At 41.5% G+C, this 23,274-nt stretch overlaps 1 protein-coding gene across 4 annotated transcripts in view; it reads left to right on the top strand.

Annotated features, from left to right (window-relative positions):
- Nucleotides 1–8,667: 8,667 nt before the first annotated feature.
- The window catches only part of LOC127799350 (tRNA (carboxymethyluridine(34)-5-O)-methyltransferase), a 43,810-nt gene continuing 29,203 nt past the window's right edge, over nt 8,668–23,274 (top strand). For all 4 annotated transcript variants that reach the window (XM_052333304.1, XM_052333303.1, XM_052333302.1 and 1 more), the window contains exon 1: nt 8,668–9,179. The gene's annotated coding sequence lies outside the window, so the exon portion shown is untranslated. The remainder of the gene's footprint in view (nt 9,180–23,274) is intronic.

Raw genomic sequence — 23,274 nt, 5'->3', positions numbered from 1 at the left:
CTGTTGGGATACTCCTAAGTACAAGGTGAACCTCTCTCCCTCCTTAGGTTTGGCGAGCAATGGGGCCCGTCCCATGTACTCCTTTAGTTGTTGGAATGCGAACTCGCATTCTTCCGTCCATCTGAAGTCTTTCTCCTTTTTTAGAAGCTCAAAGAACGGGGCACACTTGTCAGTTGCCTTTGAAATGAAACGGCTCAGAGCCGCGACCTAACCATTGAGGCTTTGCACCTCCTTCTTTCTTATGGGCGACCTCATGTCGAGCAGAGCCTTAATTTTGTCTGGGTTGGCTTTAATGCCTCTGTTGTTTACCATAAACCCAAGAAATTTTCCAGAGGCTACACCGAAGGCGCACTTGAGCGGGTTGAGCTTCATCTGATATCTCCTGAGGACTCTAAACGTTTCTCTTAGATCGAAAACGTGGTCCGTCACTTGCTCGGATTTTACCAGCATGTCGTCAACGTATACTTCCATGGTTTTTCCGATCAGTGTTTCAAACATCGTATTGACCAGCCTCTGGTAGGTCGCGCCAGTATTCTTCAATCCAAAGGGCATGACCTTGTAACAATAGAGCCCCCGGTCGGTTATGAACGAGGTGTGCTCTTGGTCCGTGGGGTTCATGGGGATCTGGTTGTAGCCTGAATAGGCATCCATGAAACTGAGGAGGCGGTGACCAGCCGTTGCATCCACGAGCTGATCGATTCTGGGGAGAGGAAAGCTGTCTTTAGGACAGGCCTTGTTCAGGTCGGTGAAGTCGATGCAGGTCCTCCACTTCCCATTTTTCTTTTTTACTAGGACCGGGTTGGCCACCCAGACCGAATAATAGGCTTCCTTGATGAAATTATTTGCCAAGAGTTTGTCCACTTCTTCTTTAAGAGCGGCATAACGCTCCGGAGTCATTGGCCTCCTCTTCTGGCGCACTGGCCTGTAGCTTGGATCTACGTTGAGCCTGTGTGACATGACTTCTGGGGCGATTCCCACCATATCTTCGTGGTTCCATGCGAATACATCAAGGTTAGCTTTAAGGAAATCTGTAAGTTGGGATTTTACCACGGGGGCTAGACTCTTGCCTAGCTTGAGGTGCCTTTCCTCGTCAGCCTCGCCGACTGAGATATCTTCGAGCTCTTCCATGGGACCAGTGGGTTTTTCGCAGTCAACCTCGCGGGGATCCAGGTCCTCCCATTGGCCGGTTGATCGCGGGCCGACCTTTGCGATGATATTTACCTTCTTTCCCTTTGCTCCCATCTTCAAGGCGTCCTCATAGCAACGTCTTGCGAGGTGCTGCTCGCCTCGTACACACCCTACACTGTCGGGGGTCGAGAATTTCATCGTAAGCGACCTGGTTGAAGTGACTAGATCCAGGTCGTTCATCGCCGGCCTTCCAAGTACGACGTTGTATGCTGAGGGGCAGTCAATTATTAGGAATTCTGCCAAAGTAGTGGCCTGGCGGTTCGCATCCCCGATGGTGAGGGGAAGGCTGATCCGACCGACGGGAATCACTGCGTCCCCCGTGAACCCATAGAGTGGCTCTGGGGACGAGCTCAACTGTTCCGGTCCCAAACCCATCTGATCGAAGCATGCTCTGTACATTACATTTACCGAGCTGCCCGTGTCCACCATTATCCTTCGCACTTCGGAGTTGTCGACCTGGGCTCGTATAACGAGTGCGTCGTTGTGCGGCCAATGGACGTCTCTAGCGTCTTTTTCCGAGAAAAACATCTTCTCTGGGATTGGGTTACCCCTAGGCCGCTTCGCGGGAACCGGCTGTTCGCCCGATCTTGCTAGCAAGACATGGTTGGCCTCTCGTATGTATTTGTCGCGGGATTTGTGGGAGGATCCAGCGAGGTGGGGCCCGCCATGGATCGTGTAGATGGTTCGTACAGCCGGTGATTGGTCATCATCGGTGGGGGGCTACTGCTGTACCGGCGGCTAGCTTGGTTGATTAGTCGGCCGCACCACGTAATCTTTCAAGCGACCTCTTCTTATCAGATCTTCGATGGCGTCCCTTAGGGCCCAGCACTCCAAGGTGTTGTGACCCGCCTCATTGTGGTATGCGCAAAATTTTTCTTTGTTTCGGAATTTGTTTGGGGTTCTTAACGGGTTGGGCTTCCCGAATTCCTCTTTGTTCCTTTCGATGGCGAACATCCTTTCTTGGGGGTCTGACAGGGCACAGTAGCTATCAAAGCGCTGTGATCTACGAGGTCGCTCATCTCCCTCTGCCTTCCGAGCTCGCTTGAACACTTCATTGCTCGAGCGCTCCCCCCGAGCTTCTCTTCCGGCATCTCCGTTGTGCCTTCTCTTATTCTGGTTGGGGCCCCCAGCTTCTTCTCTCGACCCGACGGGTTTCTTCGTCATGAAGGCGTCTTCCCATCAGATTTCCTTGGAAGCTCGTTCATAGAATTCCCCCAGGTTTTTGACCGGGGTTCGGTAGATGCTCTCGTAGAGCTTTCCGTCTTTTCGGAGGTCGGCGGAGATCGCCGTTAGGATACTTTCATCCGAGGGATCCTCGACGTTGCTCACCTCGCGCCTGAACCTGGCGATGTAATCCCTCAGTGGCTCGTTTGCTTTCTGGAATACGGTGGCGAGGTGGCAAGGTGGCGCGAGCTGCCTCCTTAGAGCCCTGTATTGGTTAAGGAACCTCTGTTGGCACTCTTCCCAGCTGTTGATGCTACGAGGCGGAAGGCTCCTGAACCAAGCTCGGGGGATGTCTCCTAAGATTGCTGAGAAGGCGCGACATTTAGCCAGCGAGCTGGTTGTCTGTAGATCTATTTGCACGTTGTACGCATCCAGGTAATCATAGGGGTCGCTGTCCCCATTATATTGTGGCATGCTCGGGACCTTAAACCTCCGAGGCAGGGGTTCGAGCTCAATCTCTCTGGTGAACGGCGTCCTATCCCCACGGCCATTATTCTGGCTGCGGACTCCTTGTCGTTCTTCCAGCTGTCGCACCCTTTGATACAGCTCTTCCACAGTTGAGTCCGGTCCTACTGATTGCTGGGCTTGCGATCGCCTTGCTTCTTTCTCGGACTGGGGAGCGGTGAATTGGGGACGGATAGTTATCCCCGATATCTTCTTCCGCGGGTGGGTGTCTCTCCTCCCGCGGTTGGCGGACCCTGCGAGGCTACGCCAGTGGGTCGTGGACAGCCCGTGCTTGAGCTTGGGCCAGAATTCTGATCGCGTCAGCGAGTTGCATTACCGTATTCTCCAATACTTCCTGGCGCTGCTGCCAGTCCCGGATCGTCCCTGTCCCAGTGATTTGGATAGTAGGCTGGACAAGGACCCGTGGTGGTATACTGGGAGCGTCTCCGGCGAGCGGCGGCAAAGGAGTATCGGTTGTCGGGGCAACGGGTCCTCCATTTGGTGGTAAGTCTCGTGGTCGGTCGTGGTGATTTTCAGGTGGGTCGACCGCCGCCTCGGAACTTCGAGTATTCCTTCCTCTAGCCATGGCTATTGATCAGAGCGACCCCTTCCTTTAGCGCCAAAATGTCGATGTTCAATTTCGGCCGACCGTGATTCGTTTTGGGCCGCGGTGAGTCAATCCAAAAATACCCAGAAGAAAGGAAACCCCCCCCCCCCAAAAAAAAAAAAATTCCAAGCGTGTACACCAGAATCTTTACGTGGTTCGGCCAGAACGATGCCTAGTCCACGACCGCCGTCTGATTATTCTCTCAGAGTGGCGATATCTGATTATTCTTCCTGTCCTTGCCCCTCACGGTCTCTTTGACTCTCATTTATACTGAGGGGCTTTTACAATTTAGATAATATATAAAAATACAGTGATTGTATAATGGGGGACAAACAGTTCTTATCGCCTTCACAAGACCGGGAGTGGGATCCTCATTACGAGGGGTATGGGCTGTTACAGATAAAGTGATCGGATCCTACCTCTGACTTCTCAGCAGCTTTGCCACTCATGCGAGCTGGAGGTTTTAGGCCAGCGACCTGGATGGGCCAGCGATCTGGAGGATATTTCAGGAGCTCGTTAGTCGATTGCTTGGAGCTCGTTGGGGGATTACTGGGAGCTCGCCATATGCTCGCTTTACGAGTTCCGGATCTTTGGTGGAGGCTGGACTTTCCTTGACAAGGTCGCCCGGGCCTTCTTGGCCTTGGGTGATTGGGCCGGTCTATCGGACCGAGTCTGGCCCATGCGTGGTGATGAGGGAAATGCATATAACAATAGTAGAAAGAATTCTTTGCATAAGCTATCATTTGTTAATCCAAATATTATATCATCTATATAAATTTAGACTAATATAATATCCTTTTTTTTCTTCTTAATATATAGAGTGGTGTCCACATTCCACCTCTTAAAATCATTTTTAATGAGAAAATTGTTTAAAGTTTCACTAGGAACCTGCTTAAATCCATAAAGGGCTTGGTAAGGTTGTACACATAATTCCCATGGATTGGATCCTCAAAATCTGGAGGTTACTTCACATAAACTTCTTCTTTGATAAACCCATTTAGGAATACACTTTTGACATCAATTTAATATAACTTGAACCCTTTGTTACAAGCATAAACTAGCAATTAACTTAATAGAAGTCTTGCTATAGATGCATATGTCTAGTCAAAATCGATGTCTTCTTATTTATTATTGTAGTCCGAAAATTATGATAATAGAATTTGTAGTGAGAGAAAGCTGAAATTGAGACAGAGTGAGGTTGACAGCTGGCAGAGTGAGCTTGCTGGTGGAGATAGGCGTTGGGGAGATTTGATGCTCAGTGTACTAACCATGGTTGTAGGTAGACTTCTGGGAGCATCCTCTAGAGTGCTTGGAAGTGCCCCCTGTGTTTGGGACATATCTGCACTCATAGAAATAAGTTAAAAGGCACATGGGGATTCCTCACATGCGTATGCCCTCCGATGCTTAATTCAGTATGTATATGAAAGTGTAATAGATAAGTAAAGCATGTTATCATTGAATATAAAACAGTTATATATTTTTCAACAAAAGAAGATCAATCATGATACTGTTATAGGGTGCTAGGGATAAACTTGCACATTAGTAGTATTTGAATAGGCTTAAGAAGAAACCCTTCCGGTGGATCAAATTGCTTAAGGGGTCCTCTAGGAGAAAGTGGGCCTTACGACGGGTTGCCAAAGCAAGGTCTTGACCTCTAAGGGATCTGCCCGGGCACAACTCTAAGCTTAATGAAAGGTTCCTCGAGGCAATACTTACTTGACCACTATTCCCTTAAGGACACATCGCACTTTATGGACATAAACATATCATATTATATACTATAGGCATGTCACGTGTGCTATTATTTAAACATTAAGTATATGCATAAGCATTATATATATATATATATATTGTTGTGTGGACATAATGGGATATAAGGACCGGAGGGTTTATCATAATAGCTTGGGGTGCCATCACACTATATCGCAGCCCATGCTTCCATCTTTCTGGCTATTACTCACGTAAGTATACAAGCTATATATATATATATACACACTATATGTTAGTTGCAGAGAGAGAGGAAAACAGAGAGAGGCGGCTGGGAGCAAAATCTTCCCGGAAGCTCTCGGAGAGCTCATCTCCGAGAGGTCTCGGGAAAATTCTCTCTGAGAGACCATGGTAAGAGGTCTCTCCGATAGACCTCGCCGTGAGGGAGCTTGCCGATGGGAAACGACAACCACGACCGAGGGAATTTCTGCCTTACCGAGAGCGATGCCATGGCCACAGAGAGCCATCACCGAGAGACCTGTAGCCCTTTTAGAGAGGGTTGTTGCTGCCTTGCTAAGAGAAGGTAGCTTTTGTCGAGAGAGCTACCATGGCCGTCGAAGGGAGGCCTTGCCTTGCTGAGAGCGAGTTGCATCTGCGGGGGCTTCCCTTGCGGAGATTGTCGAGAGAAGAATTCTCTCTGAGAGACTTAAGCCTCTGGGAGGGATGCTGCCGAGGGAGCGAGGTGCTCTCCGAAAGAAGTTTTCTCCTTCTCGCGAGAGCCCAATTTCTTTGGAGAGAGAGAGAGAGAGAGAGCTTAGGTCCCCATTTCCTTTGTCTTCTTCCTCTTTTTATACCCTTACCATTCTTTCCTTTATCACACTTTCACCCCGCTAAGCTTGGTCATTTGCACTTTGACCCCTTATTGATTGACCACAATTTATTCTTAAAAAACATGTTCCAACTCAGGACCACTTTTGAGATTCACATATCTAGGCCTAATGACCGAAATACCCCCTAAACGCCTAATGATCGAAATACCTCTAGGTGAATGCTCTAAAATTCTATGGCACGATAGTAGGATTCATTAGGTGCCTAAGGGTAACAATTTTTTTATGTGTTTATTTATTTTTTAGAACTCTTCTTTTTTAATCAAAACAAAATTAATTTTGAGTGCAAAGGATCTTAAACAACCCATAGAAATCAAAATACTAAGAGAAATTAGGAGGTGTTTAAGGACTTGCCCTTATTAACATAATAAAATAGATTATTTTAGAATTTAGAATTTAAAATTTAGGACTTAGGGTTTATTTATATATATATATATATGTATATACAATGGCGGAGCCACATATAACCAAGATGGGTAGTTGCCCACCCTGTATTTTTAAAAAAATTATTATATATAATAATTTTGTATTTTTTATTTTTTTTTCTAAATGCCCACCTTGAATTAAAAAATTCTAAATTTTGAATATATTAATCGATGAAAATAAGGGTATCGAGTGATTACCTCTTATTGCCAAAAACCATTGACCACGATGACTGGTGGCAATTCCCAGTCTATTTACTCGCATTGAGTTTGACCAAAAATTTAAGTTTAGACTTATGAAATTTAACCGTTAGATTTTATTGATTTTTTGTGTACGTTGATCAATGGAAATAAGGGTATCGTGTGATTGTCTTTGATCATCGAAAACCATCGATCATTGTGGCTGGTGGCAACTGCTAGTGCTTTTTTCAGTATTAGCTAAAAATAAAAATAAGATATATGAAAATTTGACTTATTTTTCTTTTGTGTATGTTAACCTCCATTGACCATTTCTTTAACAATGTTTTAATTAAATGGATTAATTTTTTTTATTTTTTGTTATAAATTTGTCAATTACATATTTGAAACTATGGCAGAAAACATATTTTCTATCATGAAATTTGTCAAGATTCGACTACGTAATTGAATTGCAGATTAATGATTAAATGATAGTCTGTTATGAAGTTTATTAAAACTCGACTATGCAATCAAATTAGAGATTAATGACTGAACGACAACTTAGTTGTATATATTATAAAATAGATATTTAATAAAATTGATAATAATATTATTATGCGACGTTATTAAAATATAAAAATACGTCGATTGCATAATTTATTGATATATATATTTTAATATTATATTATTTTTAATTTTTTTATATTATTTAATTTTAGACATAATATAGAGTTTTAGGGTTTAATTTTTGCCCACTCTATCTAAAATTTTTGGCTCCACCACTCTCTCTCTATATATATATATATTTGCAGAGGGTGCCTTGAACCCAACCCACATGAGTGGAGGGATCTTAAATAGCCTATGAACATCAAAATGCTAAAAAAAAGAAAAAGAAATTATGAGGTATTTATAAAATGGGCTCAAATAATTGAATTTTTGGAAATTCAATTAGGACCTTTCCTTGTGAATACCTCTTCCAAACTTAACCTTTTATCAGTGCAAAAGCTTGTTAGTTGACTCCAAGAAGAACAGAAACAAATAATTAAACAAAAAAAAGAACTCAAATAAAATAAATATAGAGAAGGATTCTGTGATCCAAATTCAACTCATATACAGATAAATGTTGGGAGGAAGCGATGAATGTCACATTTTTAACTTGGTGACCTCAATCCATACATCAAATTTGAATTCTAAAACATAATGGCAAATGCAATCTAATTAATTACCTAATCCTAATCCCAATCCCAATCCCTCGAAAATATAACAATGAATGAACCAAACCAACCAATTTATAAGCATAATCTAAAAGGGCATAGGCTTAATTGTTGGTACCGACATGCCAACCAGACAGGGGCTCATTTTCACGTCACTGAAGTTATACCATTTCCTTCCATAGCCACCAACCGTCGCCAAGACCTCTTCCTTCACCTTTCCGCCACCTTCACCCTTCTCCTCCTCGTGCTGCACAGTCTGTTCTGCAATATTGTCCTCTTCTACAAACAGCTCTTTGTAGAAGAGGGTGAGGCGGGAAAGTCTCGATCTTCTCCCTCCTTATCTGATTGCCACCCTCGCCGCCGGCACAGATCACCGCTTGAATATCCTGGGTTAGGTCGAAGCAGCTTTCTGTACTGATGAAATCGCCCATCTCCGGAGACAATATAGGGGTTTGGAACCATGAAAATGAATCCACGAGAGTTGCAGAGAGAGAGAGGAGGAAGATTTTGGAGAGCCAGCTATACAGACATCATGCTACTGCCATATATATACAGTTATATCTATTTTTGATTTTTTTTATTTTCTATATATATATATATATACAGTGGATATGGACGTGGAAATGGATAAGCAAATCACAATTGGATTAAATTGGAAAACAATTTTCCTGTTGCTGTAAGCAATCAATAATGAAGCACAGAGCCGGACCTTTCATGAGCCCAAGCGGCGGTTGCCTCAGGCCCATGAAAATTTGAGTATTTGGGGCTCATAAATTGGACGCCTCCCTCTCTGGTAAGGGCCCATTGCCCCAGGCCCAGCCGCCCACGGTCCACACCCCCTCCCCTTCCCCTTCTGCAAAGGTTCGCCGCTGCCCTAAACCCTTCTCCTTCTCTCGCTTTCACTGCCCTGCCTCTCTCGACTCTCGCTCCGTCACTCCCTCCGTCGCCCTCGCCCTCGCCTCTCGCTACTTCGTCGCTCGCACTCACCCTTGTGGCCGGTGGCTCGCTCTCCATCGACCGTCGGTCCGTCGCTCACTGCCTCTCTCTCGCTCCGTCGCTTCGTCGCACGGTCGCAGTTTCGAACCCTCGCCGGCTCGCCCTCCGTCGCTTCGCTCGCCCTCGCCGCCGCCGGCTCGCCCTCGTGGCCGGTGTCTCGCTGCCTCGCTCTTGCCTCTTGCTCCGTGGCTCGCTGTTGCTGGTGGTGGCTCGCCGCCTCTCGATTGCTGATTGGCTCATCAGATTCAGTCTTTCAGATCTGCTTTTCTTAAGCTCTTAACTACAGAACCCAGATCTGCTTCAAGTTTCTGTGGTTAGTTGCTCTTCATTTCGTTTCGTTTATGTTGTATTCGGAGATTTGGATAGCTTGCCTATATCTATTTTATTGATGTTGGCTGAATCTGTTTCGTTTATGTTGTATTCGGAGATTTGGATAGCTTGCCTATATCTATTTTATTGATGTTGGCTGAATCTGGCAAAAGCAAATTTAATTTTATTGATGTTGTTATTTCATTTCGTTTATATAATATATATGACAACTATTTTCTAGAAGCTAGAACTAGAGTGTCTTGTTCATTTTATTTTTCTTCATATTATTACAAATCTAGATATAAAAATTAAGTTTAACATTATTATTGCTTAAATGTGTCGTGTATTGTCATAATATTTTTTTTCTTTTAACTTTTGTTAGGTTTAAGCAATAGTCACAAATTATGTTTCCTAAATATATGTCTAGAGCTCAAAAAAGAAAAAGAAAAGAGAGGGAATAAGAGTAGTTTTTAATTTATAATTTAGACATTTTTTAATTTTATTCTTTGATATGGTATAAATATTTATTTATTTTATTATAAAAAAATAAAATTTAAATGTATTCTACGATTCGGGACCCATTTTTCCATTTCGCCTCAGGGCCCCCAAATCTCGGTATTGATGAAGCAAATCAATCTGTATTTTCTATTTCTTGGAGGTTTTATTTGAGCAATATTAGATAATCCTAAGAAAAGGGTATTGAAGTTTATTTTGATGATCATCTTTGATATCGTGGCCTTGACTGAATCAAGATGAAATGTGTAATGTCGTGTAAATTAGAAGATCATTTTAATTTTTGTTGGGAAAAAAATTAAAATTTATATATATATATATTTCAAAATGATATGGTAATTTTAATTTGATTTGCTTTGAGATCATTATTGAATTTGTTGATGATATTCATGTGAGTTTTTTATTTTGATTATCCATAAATCTTGTTTGGTTACCAAGAAAATGAAAATACTTTAAAATGAGTACTTTTGAGAGAGAAAATTAAGATTTCACTGCAAATTATAAAAATTAACTGTTGTTATTGAAATACAATGATTAAAATTTGTGAGGTGGGAACGTATTGGTCTTGGCAAAGTAGGATGTTCTAGTACCATATTTTTGCCTGTTAGGATAGAGTCAAGTCCAATTAAGGTACAAGTCGTCGAGCTAGCTTTGGCAGGGAAGATATCTCTAGGAGGAAATGTGACTCTAGAATGAAAGCTCCAAGAGGAATGTCGATTCCAATAGGAAATAAGGCTCTAGAATTAAGACTCTTCGAGGCATTTGGTACAAGAAAAATTTTAAGATTTCTGGGAATGTTAAGTTGAAAATTTATATTCTTTTTTATAAAAAGAATTTTGAGAAATAGGATTTTTGGGAATGATTTTTAAGCAACTTTCCCATAAAAAGATTTCCATGGGGGGTTGAGAATCCAAGTTTTCCATGGATTTGAAAATTTTTTTAACAAAGAAAAATACTAAAACACCCCTTATCCTTTTATAACTTCATACAAACATATTATATATATATATTTATATATTAAATATATTATATATTATTTATTATAAAATATTATATATATATTAAAATAGATATTCATACAAACATATATATTATGTATATATATTATAATATTATATATATACACATGCTATATATACATAATGTATAAAAAAAATGACATTTTTAACTTTCAAAAGATGTTGTGGGTCCTAATATTTTATATAATAGAAGGAATTTATCATTTTTAAACAAAAAATCAAATAAGGGTAATTTTTGGAAAAAGAACATGAACTTCCAAGAATGTTGCATTTAAATCAAACATAGGAATGTAAGATTCCTAGAAAAGAATACTCAACATTTTTGAGAATGTTTAAATCTAACCAAACATAGAATTACATAAATCCTAGGAATCTAAGATTTTCAAGAGCATTCCAAAAATTATGAATCCCAAGAATTTAAAAACTTCTTCCGTATCAAATGCCCCCTTGGAGAAAAGAAGACTTTAGGAATAAGACTCTCAGAGGACAATAGGGCTTTAGGATAATGACTCACTTCAAGAGGAAAGAGGGTTTTGGGAGGAAGGCCCATTCTGGGAGGAATGTCGGCTCTGGGTGGATCATTGACAATTAACTTTGGGTCTCCGAGTGAAACTTCCATGCTCCAAGTGGAATTGAGTTCATAAATACATGTTAAAAGGCACACGAAGATTCCTCTCTCTTGTATGTCCATCGATGTTTAAATTAGTATTGGAATAAGAGTATTGTTTCGTGTGGACATTGAGATCCCTCCGGGTGCACCGTGTGCTAGGTATGTAGAATATGAAGTTAGAGTTAATGATGTCAATTGACCAGAAGTGGAATCTCCTTTCCTGTTGTGGAGATGGGTATTTATAGGGGCATGGCCTGAGAACATTTGGTAAGACAAATGTCAAGCAGCTATCGGACATGCTCAAAAGGAATCTCTCCCAGAGGACTTAGTGATCTAGGGAGTCCTTCTAGAGAAGGTGTGTAACATCTCACATCGAGTGATAGTAAGGACCAAAACAACTTATCCTGATGGGCCTACACGAACTTCCCAGGGGATTACCCATCCTTGAGTTTCCTCAGTTCAAGCACGCTTAACTCGGGAATTCTTTGCTTACATTCAGCCCAAAAGGTATCCAGCTGATGTTGTTTCCTTCTTTACTTATCCTTGATATATACTACTTTTTTTCTGGACTTTTAAGGTTTTACATTCTCACCCCTTGAGCATATGATATCCTTGTCATGCGACCTTACAACTGGTCCTAGATCTTCTCCCCTTTGGAGGCTCAAGGCTGTCATCCTAGAAGCCTACCAGGAGCCGCTTTTTGTTTAGGCCTTGGCGCCCCGGCGCCACTCCTCACTCTCATCGGCTCGCCGTTACCAAGGGTCGGCTCTGATACCACCTGTAACATCCCGCATCGAGCGATAGGAAGAACCGGAACAATTTACCCTGATAGGTCTACGCGAACTTCTCAGGGGGTCATCCATTCTTGAGCTTCTCTAGCTCAAGCACGCTTAACTCGGGAGTTCTTTGCCTACATTTAGCTTAAAATGTATCCAGTTGGTGTTGTTTTCTTCCTTATTTATCTTCGATATATACTACATTTCTTTGGGCTCTTGGGGTATTACAAGGTGAGCCACACGACATGCTACTTCATGGTGCAAGGCCTTCACTTCTACAAAACTTTCCTACAAACTTCCTCCAGGAGGGATTTTAGTATTCCTAAAACAAACATTACAAAAAAAAAAAAGGAGGCATTAATGACGAAAGACTAACAACAACATTAATTTTGATGGTTAATGTAATATTATTAATGAATAAATATAAATCTTTTCGTTATAAAATAAATTTTAACGACAGACTAAATAAGTTGTCGTTAATATACTATTTTCTAGTTATTATTGACTAAATTTTTTAATTATAAACAAAAAATAATATAAAAGAATACAATATGTCAAACTAATTTATCATTATTATTAGATTTATAATATAATCACATTTTAAAATAAATATTAATTTGATTTAATAATTTAAATTATTTTATTATCATATTTTAAATTATTATCTAATTATCATAATTTAAATTATTTTATCAGTTATTATAATTGTACAATATTTTATTTTTATTAATTAAAATAATTCTTAAAATTATTTTTATAACTTATTTTATTTTTTATTTAATAACTAAATATTAAAAAAAACTAATTGTAATGGCGGAAGATGCTGCCCCCCTCAACTTGCCGAAGCCGTCTCCAGCTTCATCGCGGCCTTCTCGCTACCTCTACGCCTCCGCTGCCTCGAGATCCATCGCCTACTGGTGATGGCCTCCAGATCCATCTACCTTACTTTGACCGCAAGCCAAAACGAGCCATAAAGAAGCAAGGGTGCACTCGCTCTGCAACATAGCTCTCGCCATTGTCCCCCGTTTGGATCGGCGGCGCCTCACAAGTTCATAACCCCAAGGACCTCGTCGGATTCCTCGGGTTCACGCCTTTCGCCTGAATTGATCAGAACATTTTGGAAGGTGACCTTCGATAACTTCCTCTAACTGCCCCCAAATTTCTTTCTACTTTCTCGCATTGTTCTTCATAGCTTCAGTTATATTATCTTTGTAATGAAGAAGGGGGAAATACGAACAAACCCTAGTTCGACGGTTTAGCGAAGGCAAATTTCCATGGTGGCTCTTTCATCTCAGTTATCGTAGATTCAGTACGTTTTTTAACTCTTTTTCTGTTTTTCTTTCTATGTATGTGAAAATAGGTCAAAACTATAAGGGTTGGAATAAAATAAATAAGGGTGTATGTGGAATTAGTTTATAATTTATATGATATAAATAGAATTTTAAGTTGTAAACCCTAAATTGGAAAGCAATTGTAGCAGCCTACTGAAGGTTTGGAGTAGCTAGAGAGTGACCCATTGTCACCTCGTTGGAGTGTTCGTTGCTCTCGTTATCGTGCCACTTGCCGCTAACTGCTACTGCATCCTCTATCTCAGTTTCTGCCTCGCATCTCTCACCATCGGTGCGTCACCTCACCTTGCCTTGCCTTCTCACTACTTACTCGTCGACTGTCGCTGCATCCTCTGCTCTCGTTGATCTTACTATAAGGTATGGCCAAAAACTGCGTCCTTTGCTCTAGCTAGAAGGTTGTTGAGCTTCAAGCCTAAGCTCGGGCTTGGGCTTGCCAAGGTTTGGCGAGCTTGAGCATCGTGGCAAGCTTGAGCCCAAGCTTGGCTTGTCAACTGAATTGATGAGCTGAGCTCGAGCTCGGTTAACGCTCGGTTATATGTTAACCGAGCTCGAGCTTGAGCCAAGCTTCCATGCTTGACTCGAGCTAGAGCCTAAGCTCGAGCGTGAGCTTAGATTTGCCAGGCCGAGTCGAGCTTATCAAAGCTCAGCTCAGCTCAGCTTCATTGCAACCTTATTGTTTGGCTTACCCCTTTTTTTAGTAAGCTTATAAGCCTTTTTACTTATAAGGTGTGTAAAGCTTAAAAGCTTACTATCATTTAAATTGATAAAGCGTTTGCATAAATGTGCTTTAAGTTGTCATTTATATAGTTATGTGTGTAGTTTGAAAAAGTTAATAAGCTATAAGAACTTATTAAAAAGATTAAAATGGACATGTTGAATAATACAAATAAAATTCATAAAAATACTAATTTTTAATAAAAATAAATTATAAATTAATGTTTAACATATAAAATTGTTACAATTACATGTTAAATTATAAATAATTATTAAAAAATATATTAATACAATGTTTTATGTTTAAATTTAGGTTTAATTCATAAAAATGTTAAATATATTAGTACAATAGACATTAATATATATATATATATATACAGAGATAGAGGCGATGACAGGAGATGGAAGCTGCAAATTGATGAAGGTCGGCCATGGAAGAAGCTGCGATGATGAAAGGCAGAGGGATGAGAGAGTAATGTTGGAAATAGTTGAGTCGTTTGAGGGCAAATTGGTAATTGACTTGGTTAATGAAATAAGCTACCAACCACTTATTTGGAAAAGATGGGGGGTAGCTTATTGAAAAGCAATAGCTTATAAGCTTGGCAGCGTTTAAACTTTTGGATTTTTAACGAACGAGTAACAAAATAAGCTATACAGCGTTTAAGCTATTACAATAACTTATAAGCTGTCAAACCTCTAAGCCAAACACCCTCTAAACGTTGCTAAGCTTATGTTATGTACTGGTAATACTTAGAAGGGTACTTACGTAAAATGTAAGAATGCAAGTGGAGAAGTATTAGGAAGGGAATAAAACAGAAAGTAGTTAGGCATTGTTGCTCAGTTTGTGCGGGAACCTTTGTAAGCGGGAGTGAGGGTATAAATTGACGCCCCACCCCACATGGAGAAGCATTTGGATATTGAATTGAAATTCATTCTCACATTTCCCTCTCAATTCTCTCTCTATCACTCTCTCGAAATTATCTTCGTACTCTCTATTATCTTCTCCCTTCTCTCTGTTTCTCTAATTCTCTAGAATTCTTCCTAGAATTCTAGAGGATTTTGGTCAGATCTCCTAAGATCTAACAATTTGGTATAAGAGCTTCTCTTGGGCCGCGGTGGTTGGACGAAGGTGGTGATGGTGGACGATACTAGAATGAAGAGTTTGGAGACGCAGGGCAGCAGTTTGGATCCACGGTTAATGATCTCTAGAGTCGAGTGGATCAATTGGAATTGGGATCCAATCAAAATCATGAGGCCATTTTGGCAGTTGATCGGAAATTAGAGGCAACAGTCGCGCAGATCTGTGATGACTTGGGGGTCCAGTTAAGGGAGCAAATGCAGACGTTCGTGGTGATGTTCACGAGGTAGAACCAAATGAACCTCTCTCTTGAGTTCCCTCCAAGGGAGAGAGTGGATCCCATACTACTCGGGCGAATGGAATTGATGGCGTAAGGGCGGGGCGTGAATCAGAGGCTACCAGAAACCTCTGAAGGCGATGAGGAGAGTGCAGAATTGGGATGGAGAAGGCGACCAAAGAATCAAGCTGGTCATAACCAACCAGGTATGCCCTTGCCTCAGTTGGAAATTCCGTTGTTCATTGGCCTCAGCCCGTGTTGGTGGATTAGAAGATGTGAATGAGCGTTTGAATGGTATGAAGTGGTCGAGAGGCAAAAGGTAACCGTGGCGCATCGTATCTTAATGATGTTGGTGACGCATGGTACCAAGGATGGCCTAAAGTTAGAGAAGAGTGTCGTTGGGAGGAATTCGTGGAGGAGTTGTGTGAGAGTTGTGCGGAAGAGTTCAACAAACTCAAATAGGTAGGGCCGGTGCTAGACTACCAACTACGGTTTGAGGAACTCAAGGCCTTAATGCTCAATCACAACCCCTACCTGATGGAAGCTTACTTCGTTTCAAGCTTCATAAGTGGCTTGAACGAGGAGCTAAGGCCAATGGTATAGGTGCTCCGCCCTAGGGCCCTAAAACATGCTGCTGATAGCGCTAGGCTCCAGGAACAGACTATGGAGGCACTAATAAGGAAACAGAGGATTATGGCGAAAGGAGTTGCTCATGGAAACATGCCTATTGGGAGAAATTATGGTAGGGAGACCGGTAGATGATCACTAGGGGGAAAGAATTTGGCTCTGCCTGCACCGACTAACCAATATGAGAGGACTATAGAGCAGAGGAGACAGGCCAACCTCTGTTTCAAGTGTGGGGAGAAGTATTTCCCTGGCCACTAGTGTAGGAAGCAACTCCTGCTACTGGAAGGGGAAGAAAAGGAGATGGTATAAGCGGAGGAGGAAGGACCCCAACCGCAAGGAGAAAAGGAAGAGGGCAGCGGAGAGATCTCCCTGCATGCCCTGAAAGGGTTGACGAACAACAAAATCATAAATGTGGAGGGAAGAGTGGAGAACAGTAGGTTAATGATCCTCATCGATAGTGGGAGCACCCACAGTTTTTTGGATGAAGGAACATCGAGAAGGCTAAAGTGCCCCTTGATCCAAACTCAACCGTTGTCAGTGACTGTAGCAAATGGCAACAAGGTCATCAACAAAGCAGTATGTGCTGGATACTGTTGGGAGATGCAAGGAGAAGGGTTTGAAGCTGATTTGAGGCTTCTTAAACTGTGAGGTTGCGATGTGGTATTAGGGGCGGATTGGATGAAACAAGTCAGCCCAATTTGCTTTGATTTCAACAGGATAGAGGTGAAGTTTGAGAAGGAGGGAAAACTAATGACACTGACGGGCAGCAAGGAATGAGGGGTTTGTAAGATGATAACAGAAGGAGACTACAGAAGATGTTCAAACAAAAGATGAATCAGGTAGCCTAACTATTTTCAATCCAAGCTACTGACAGAAAGAATGAGGAGTTGGAGGCAAAGGGAGAATTCATGTTGACGGTTAGCACATTCCCTCAAGCTAACCTAGAGGTACACCAAATTTTCTTTCTTAATATACCATTTACTGAGTTTGAGAATCTGTTTACAAAACCAGAATCTCTACCCCCAACTCGACCTATAGACCACACCATCTACCTAAAACCCAACACCGAACCAAATAATATATGTGCCTACGTATATCCTCCTAGCCAAAAAACAGTGATATAAAATTTGGTTAGAGAAATGCTTAAAAAATCCTTCATAAGACCTAGCCATAGACCCTTTGCTTCTCTCGTGTTGCTAGTAAAAAAAAAAAGGATGGTACATGGCGGTTTTGCATTGACTACCACCAATTGAATGAAGCTACCATTAAAAACAAATTCCCAATTCCCCTTATTGAAGATTTGCTAGATGAATTGAAACATTCCACCATCTTCACTAAGCTTGACCTAAGATTTGGCTACCATCAAATCCGGATGAACCCCCTTGATATACATAAGACTGCCTTTCGAACCCACCATGGCCACTACGAATTTCTTGTAATGCCATTTGGCCTAACAAATGCCCCAGCCACTTTTCAATCACTCATGAACCTGATTTTTGAACCCCACCTAAGAGACTTTATACTTGTTATCTTTGATGACATTTTGGTGTATAGTCCCACCTTTGACCTTCATTTAAAACACTTAAGGATTACTTTCGAGATTCTCAAATTCAATGGATTGTATATCAAGAGGTCAAAGTGTGCCTTCACCCAAAATCAGGTGGAATATTTGGGTTACATCATATCTGGGTAGTGGGTGAGCACTGACCCCAACAAAGTGGCAACAATGAACAACTGGCCAAGGCCGACATCCTTTAAGGCCTTGAGGGGATTTTTAGGACTAACGGGCTACTACAGAAGATTTGTAAAGGGGTATGGAGGAATCAACAAACTGTTGACCAATTTACTTTAAAAAGATAGTTTTGTATGGGGTCCGAAGGTTGAGGGGGTGTTTGAGTTGTTGAAGAAATCAATGAGTGAAGCCCCGATGCTATCTCCCCCTAATTTTGACAAGACTTTTGTGGTGGAGACTGACACAAGTGGAGTGGGAATAAGGGCCCTTCTCATGCAGGAAGGGAGACCCATTGCTTTTATAAGCCAAGACCTAGCCCCCAGGCATGTAGGCCTTAGCATCTATTGAAAAGAGCTGTTGGCAGTGCTATTTGCAGTAGATAAGTGAAGGCATTACCTGGATGGGAGGAGGTTGATCATTAAAACTGATCACGAAAGCTTGAAATTTTTGTTGCAGCAAAAACTCCACACCCATCTACAAAAGAAAGGTATGACCAAGCTTATGGGATTAGACTATGTCATTCAGTATAGAAAGGGTAAGGAAAATATTGCAACAGATGCATTGTCCCGATGCATGGAGGAAGGTATGGCAATTCTATCACTATAGTAATACCTAATTGGTGCTAGGAAGTAACGAGGAGTTATGAAGGGGATGCACGGCTCAGGGGCCTCCTCGAGCAACTGATTGTGGAGCTAGGGAGTAAACCGGGATATACCTATGAGAATGGGGTGATCAGGTATAAGGGCCAACTTGTAATAGGAGACAGTGAAGAGTTGAAAAAGAAGATAATCCAGGCATTGCACGAGTCTCTTATGGGGGACACTTGAGAGTGCAGAACACCTACCATAAGATAAAACAATTATTTTGTTGGCCCGAACTCAAAGAGGAAGTAATGCAGTTTGTTTTAGCATGTGATGTATGTAAGTGATGCAAACACGAGACGATAGCCTACCTGGGGTTCTTACAACCACTTCCTATACCTAACCAAGCATGGGAGAGTGTGTCGATGGATTTTATAGAAGGGTTGCCCAAGTCGGAAGGTAGAGACTGCATCCTTGTGGTGGTAGATTGGTTCACAAAATTTGGCTGCTTCCTCAGCCTCACTCACCCCTACATTGCCCAAGAAGTGGCCTGGATTTTACTAGATCAGGTGGTGAAGTTGCATGGGGTCGCAAAGATTATTATATTTGACCGAGATAAGATATTCACTAGCCTTCTATGGCAAACCTTGTGAAAATCCTCAGGGGCCAAGTTAAACCTCTCCACTGCTTATCATCCTCAAACAGATGGACAAACGGAAAGGGTAAACCAATGTTTGGAGGCCTATCGTAGGTGTTTGTGTTTTTTGAATCCTAAAAGCTGGCACAAATAGCTTTTGGTGGCACAATGGTGGTATAATTCAAGTCACCACAATACCATCAGAATGTCCCCCCTTTAAGCTTTTTTTGGCTACCAGCCACCCCTATTACTAGCACTACTGGGACCCACCAGTGTGGCAACAGTAGATGAACACTTACAGGAGAGACAACAGATCCTCCAACAGTTGGCCGACCGAGGAAGAAGTGACATGGAATTTGAAGTAGGGGAAGAAGTATACTTGAAATTGAAGGGTCCTCACCTAAAGTCCCTAGCTAAAGGTACCATATCCAAACTGAGCCCAAGGTATTTCGGTCTATTTCCTATGCTAGGCAAGATTGACAGGGTAGCCTACAAACTCCTGCTACTAGAGGATACGCAGATACACCCGGTTTTCCATGTGTCACTCCTGAAGAAAGCAATAGGGGGACATCAGGTGAACCCCCAGCTACCTCTGGAAGTAGGAGAGACTAATGCGACACAAGAACCAACAGCTATCTTGGAGAAACGAGTGATCTATTAGCACAGAGCACCAATCCTGCAAGTACTTGTGCAGTGGTCCAATAAACATAAGGATGATAGCACGTGGGAGTATCTTCCGGACCTTCTAACTCAGTTCCCGCGAGTAGCCAGCCTCCTAACCATTTCTTAAGGACAAGAAATATCTCAATGGGAGGGTATTGTTATGTATTGACAATACCTAGAAGGGTACTTGCGTAAAATGTAAGAATGCAAGTGGAGAAGTATTAGGAAGGGAATAAAACAGAAAGTAGTTAGGCGTTGTTGCTCTGTTTGGGAGTGAGGGTATAAATTGACCCCCCCCCCCCCCCCCCCCAACATGGAAAAGCATTTGGATATTGAATTGAAATTCATTCTCACCTTTCCCTCTCAATTCTCTCTCAATCTCTCGGAATTATCTCCATACTCTTTGCTCTCTCGTCCCTTCTCTATGTTTCTTTAATTCTCCAGAATTCTAGAGGATTCCGGTTAGATCTCCTAAGATTTGATAGCTTATAAGCAGTTTTAACAATGTTTTGAAAAATCTACCCCTAGCTTTTTCAAATAATTTGTTGGTAGCTTATTTCATTGACCAAGTTAATTATAAATTTGCCTTCAAAAAATTCAAATATTCACAACTCTATCCCTTAAAACATTACACTCTGTCATCCTTTCCCATCTCCTTCTCTGGTCTCCTTTTCTCCATTATCGACTTTAACTTTAATGATCTTGCTATTAGCTACTCCCTTGATTGCATGCAAGGAAATAACTCCACTGCCTTCCTCTTCTCATCTCCTATCACAGCCATTTCCTCCTCTTCTTCTTCTCCTCCCTCAAGCAACAACAATCGCTTCCTACACTGGTGCCTAGGTGTGTATTTTTCCCCGCACTTGAAACACGATTAAGTTAGCCTCCTTTGTTCTACCAACTTATCTCTGCTTTGTAGATTTTGGGAAGCTGGGGGTAATGTTGGATACCTGACTCTGACTCTAATTCTTACATGTTCCTTCCTCGTAGGCCTTCCCCCTTTGCTGCCTCTTGCATTGTTTTCAACCGTAGGACCTGCATCGCCAACCTCAATGCATCACTTAATCCCCCTATGAAACTGGACATGAAATACTCTTTGGTTAGATAGGGGTTCTTGTTTAGCATCATGAACTTGAGTTTCTCAAACTTTGTTTGGCACTCCAACATCGTCCCTTCCTGCCTGAGGCGGTTGAATTCTTGCACTATATCCCATCTGCCACTCTCTCTGAATCTTTCACACATCCCTTGTGCAAAGTTCTCCCAGCTATTGCTCTCCTTTACTTTGGACTAGCCTTGAAACCACACATCTCCTGCATCATGGAGGTAGCCCGAAGTTGGAGCCACCCTCTGATTCTCCGCCATTTGATGGATCTGAAATAGCTTCTCACATCTCCTTATCTACCATCGGGACTTAACTCTTTCAAACACGGGCAATTCCAGCTTAGGTACTGGAAATCTTGAATGGTGCGAGTGAGTTGACATCTCCTGCCTCTTCTCCGACACATACTCCCTTACCGGAGCTAGATCTCCTTCCAACTCCTATGATCCTGCATTACGGTTATTGGTGCCAATTCCTAGAAGAATTGGCACTGATGGCTCCTTAGGCAGAAAATCAGGTGAAATTCTTACCTGAGGTTGGCCTGAAAACATCAACATGAACCGTTGCAATTGATTGTGTAACATGTTCCCTCAATTCTTGCATTTCTTCTCGGATCTGCAGACGCATATCTCCTCTAAGTCTCTCGGCCAATGCGTCCAACTTTCGATCCACCATCGATCCTACCTTCTCCTCTAGCATATCCACTCAGTCTTGAATCTCTGCCATTGACATCGAGACTTGCTGTAATTGTATCTCCATTTGTTTCATCCTTGGATCATCAGCCATTGCTTAATCAATTCACGCATTCCGGCCAAGACTTGCTTTGATACCAATTTGTCAAATTCTCAATCTGACAAGAAAATTCTCAATTACTTGAGAATGGTTGTCGCGAGGGAATTAGAGAATGTAAGGGGGAAAAGAATTGAGAAATAGGGAGAGAGAAACGAGTGTTGAGAGGGAAAGAATTAAAAGAGAATTGGGAGGGCAACTAATTTCCAAATTCATTCAACATAACCAAGCTTAGGTGCAGGTTAACATTTTTATACTGATCTGGACTGAGTTAGACGCCAAAACGGTTGCCTCAACTTGCCCGCATATGCTTACAACCATCTAATGGCATGCTGGAACATTCTTCCAGTTATGCCAAATAGGGTCTTATTATTACAAACAATAGCAGCCTAATTACAGAGACTACGTAGCTAGCTACCGTAACATTAACTTGTTCAAACACGACAGTCAAGTTTCTCATCTCTACATTCACGCACAATCTTTCAACAACCAAATTGAAGTGAATTGCAATTGCTATTTCTAAATCAATGTCAAACAACGAATAATAAGTTGGTTCTTATTTATTGAGATTATTTCAAATGATGATATGATACCCAATCTCTCGAGCAATGGCAAAACATGCGATGTCACACACACACACACACAGAACCTGGTCCTGTGGTGTGACAACAGACAGAAGGTGCTGCTGCGGCTGGCAGTCTACAATCTTCTTTGCGTAATCTAGTTGATGATTGATGCAGTTCTCTTCATTCTCCCTGGAAGGGCATTCTATTAAATTAGATTTCAATACTTCTCATTCTTGCGAGTGACGTGCTCCAAATTTAATGTGTGTTTTTCATTCTTTTTGAACAGTTTTATCAAGTTTTATAACTTGCGTTAATTATGATCTACATTTCTTTTGTTTAGTTTTATCTACTTTTACTACATAAATCAATTACAGAAAACAAGATATCTTCTGAAAACTCATTCCACTAAAGAAAGTGTCAAATAAGACTACAAGTACAAATTTAGCTTAAAGTGGGGGAGGGAGGATTTGCTTGCAAAAGACCTCATCTAATTTAGTTAAATGACTAGTTGAACGCTTCACAGTAATATGAGCGCATTTGGTTCGAATTAAATATAAAACATAGTGCACGTAACAAACAGTGAACCAAAAACTAATGCTAACAAATGAATATATACGTATAGAAAAAATCATAGTTAGGCAAAAATTAGATAATAAAGACAGTGATAGGGGAAACAGAAAGAGGCCTAAACCCTAACCGAATGCATAAACAAAAACTTTGGAAAGTAAAATCAAAGAAATGGACGGGTAAATAGCATGATTATTTCACAAAAACTTAAAGATATAAAAATATTATGAATAGTAAAAGCAATTCAATCTCATTGAAGCTTGTAAGCTTGAATTAAAAGCATCCGAGACAACATAAACAAATTCAAGACAGGTTTCTACGATTCAATACGGGTAGAATAGAAAACAAAATCTATACATTTGCAACACCGTGAAGCAATAGAAAGAAAATTTACAGATCTGAGTTCGATGAGAGAGCAAATGGAGAGATCGAGAAACAGAGAGAAACGAAATCGAGAAAAGGCAATGAATTTGGGGCGCCTTGAAGTGTAATGGTTTCAGAA

This window comes from Diospyros lotus, chromosome 4, assembly GCF_014633365.1.
Source record: "Diospyros lotus cultivar Yz01 chromosome 4, ASM1463336v1, whole genome shotgun sequence".
Lineage (NCBI taxonomy): Eukaryota > Viridiplantae > Streptophyta > Magnoliopsida > Ericales > Ebenaceae > Diospyros > Diospyros lotus.
This window is presented reverse-complemented; position numbering and strand designations above follow the sequence as displayed.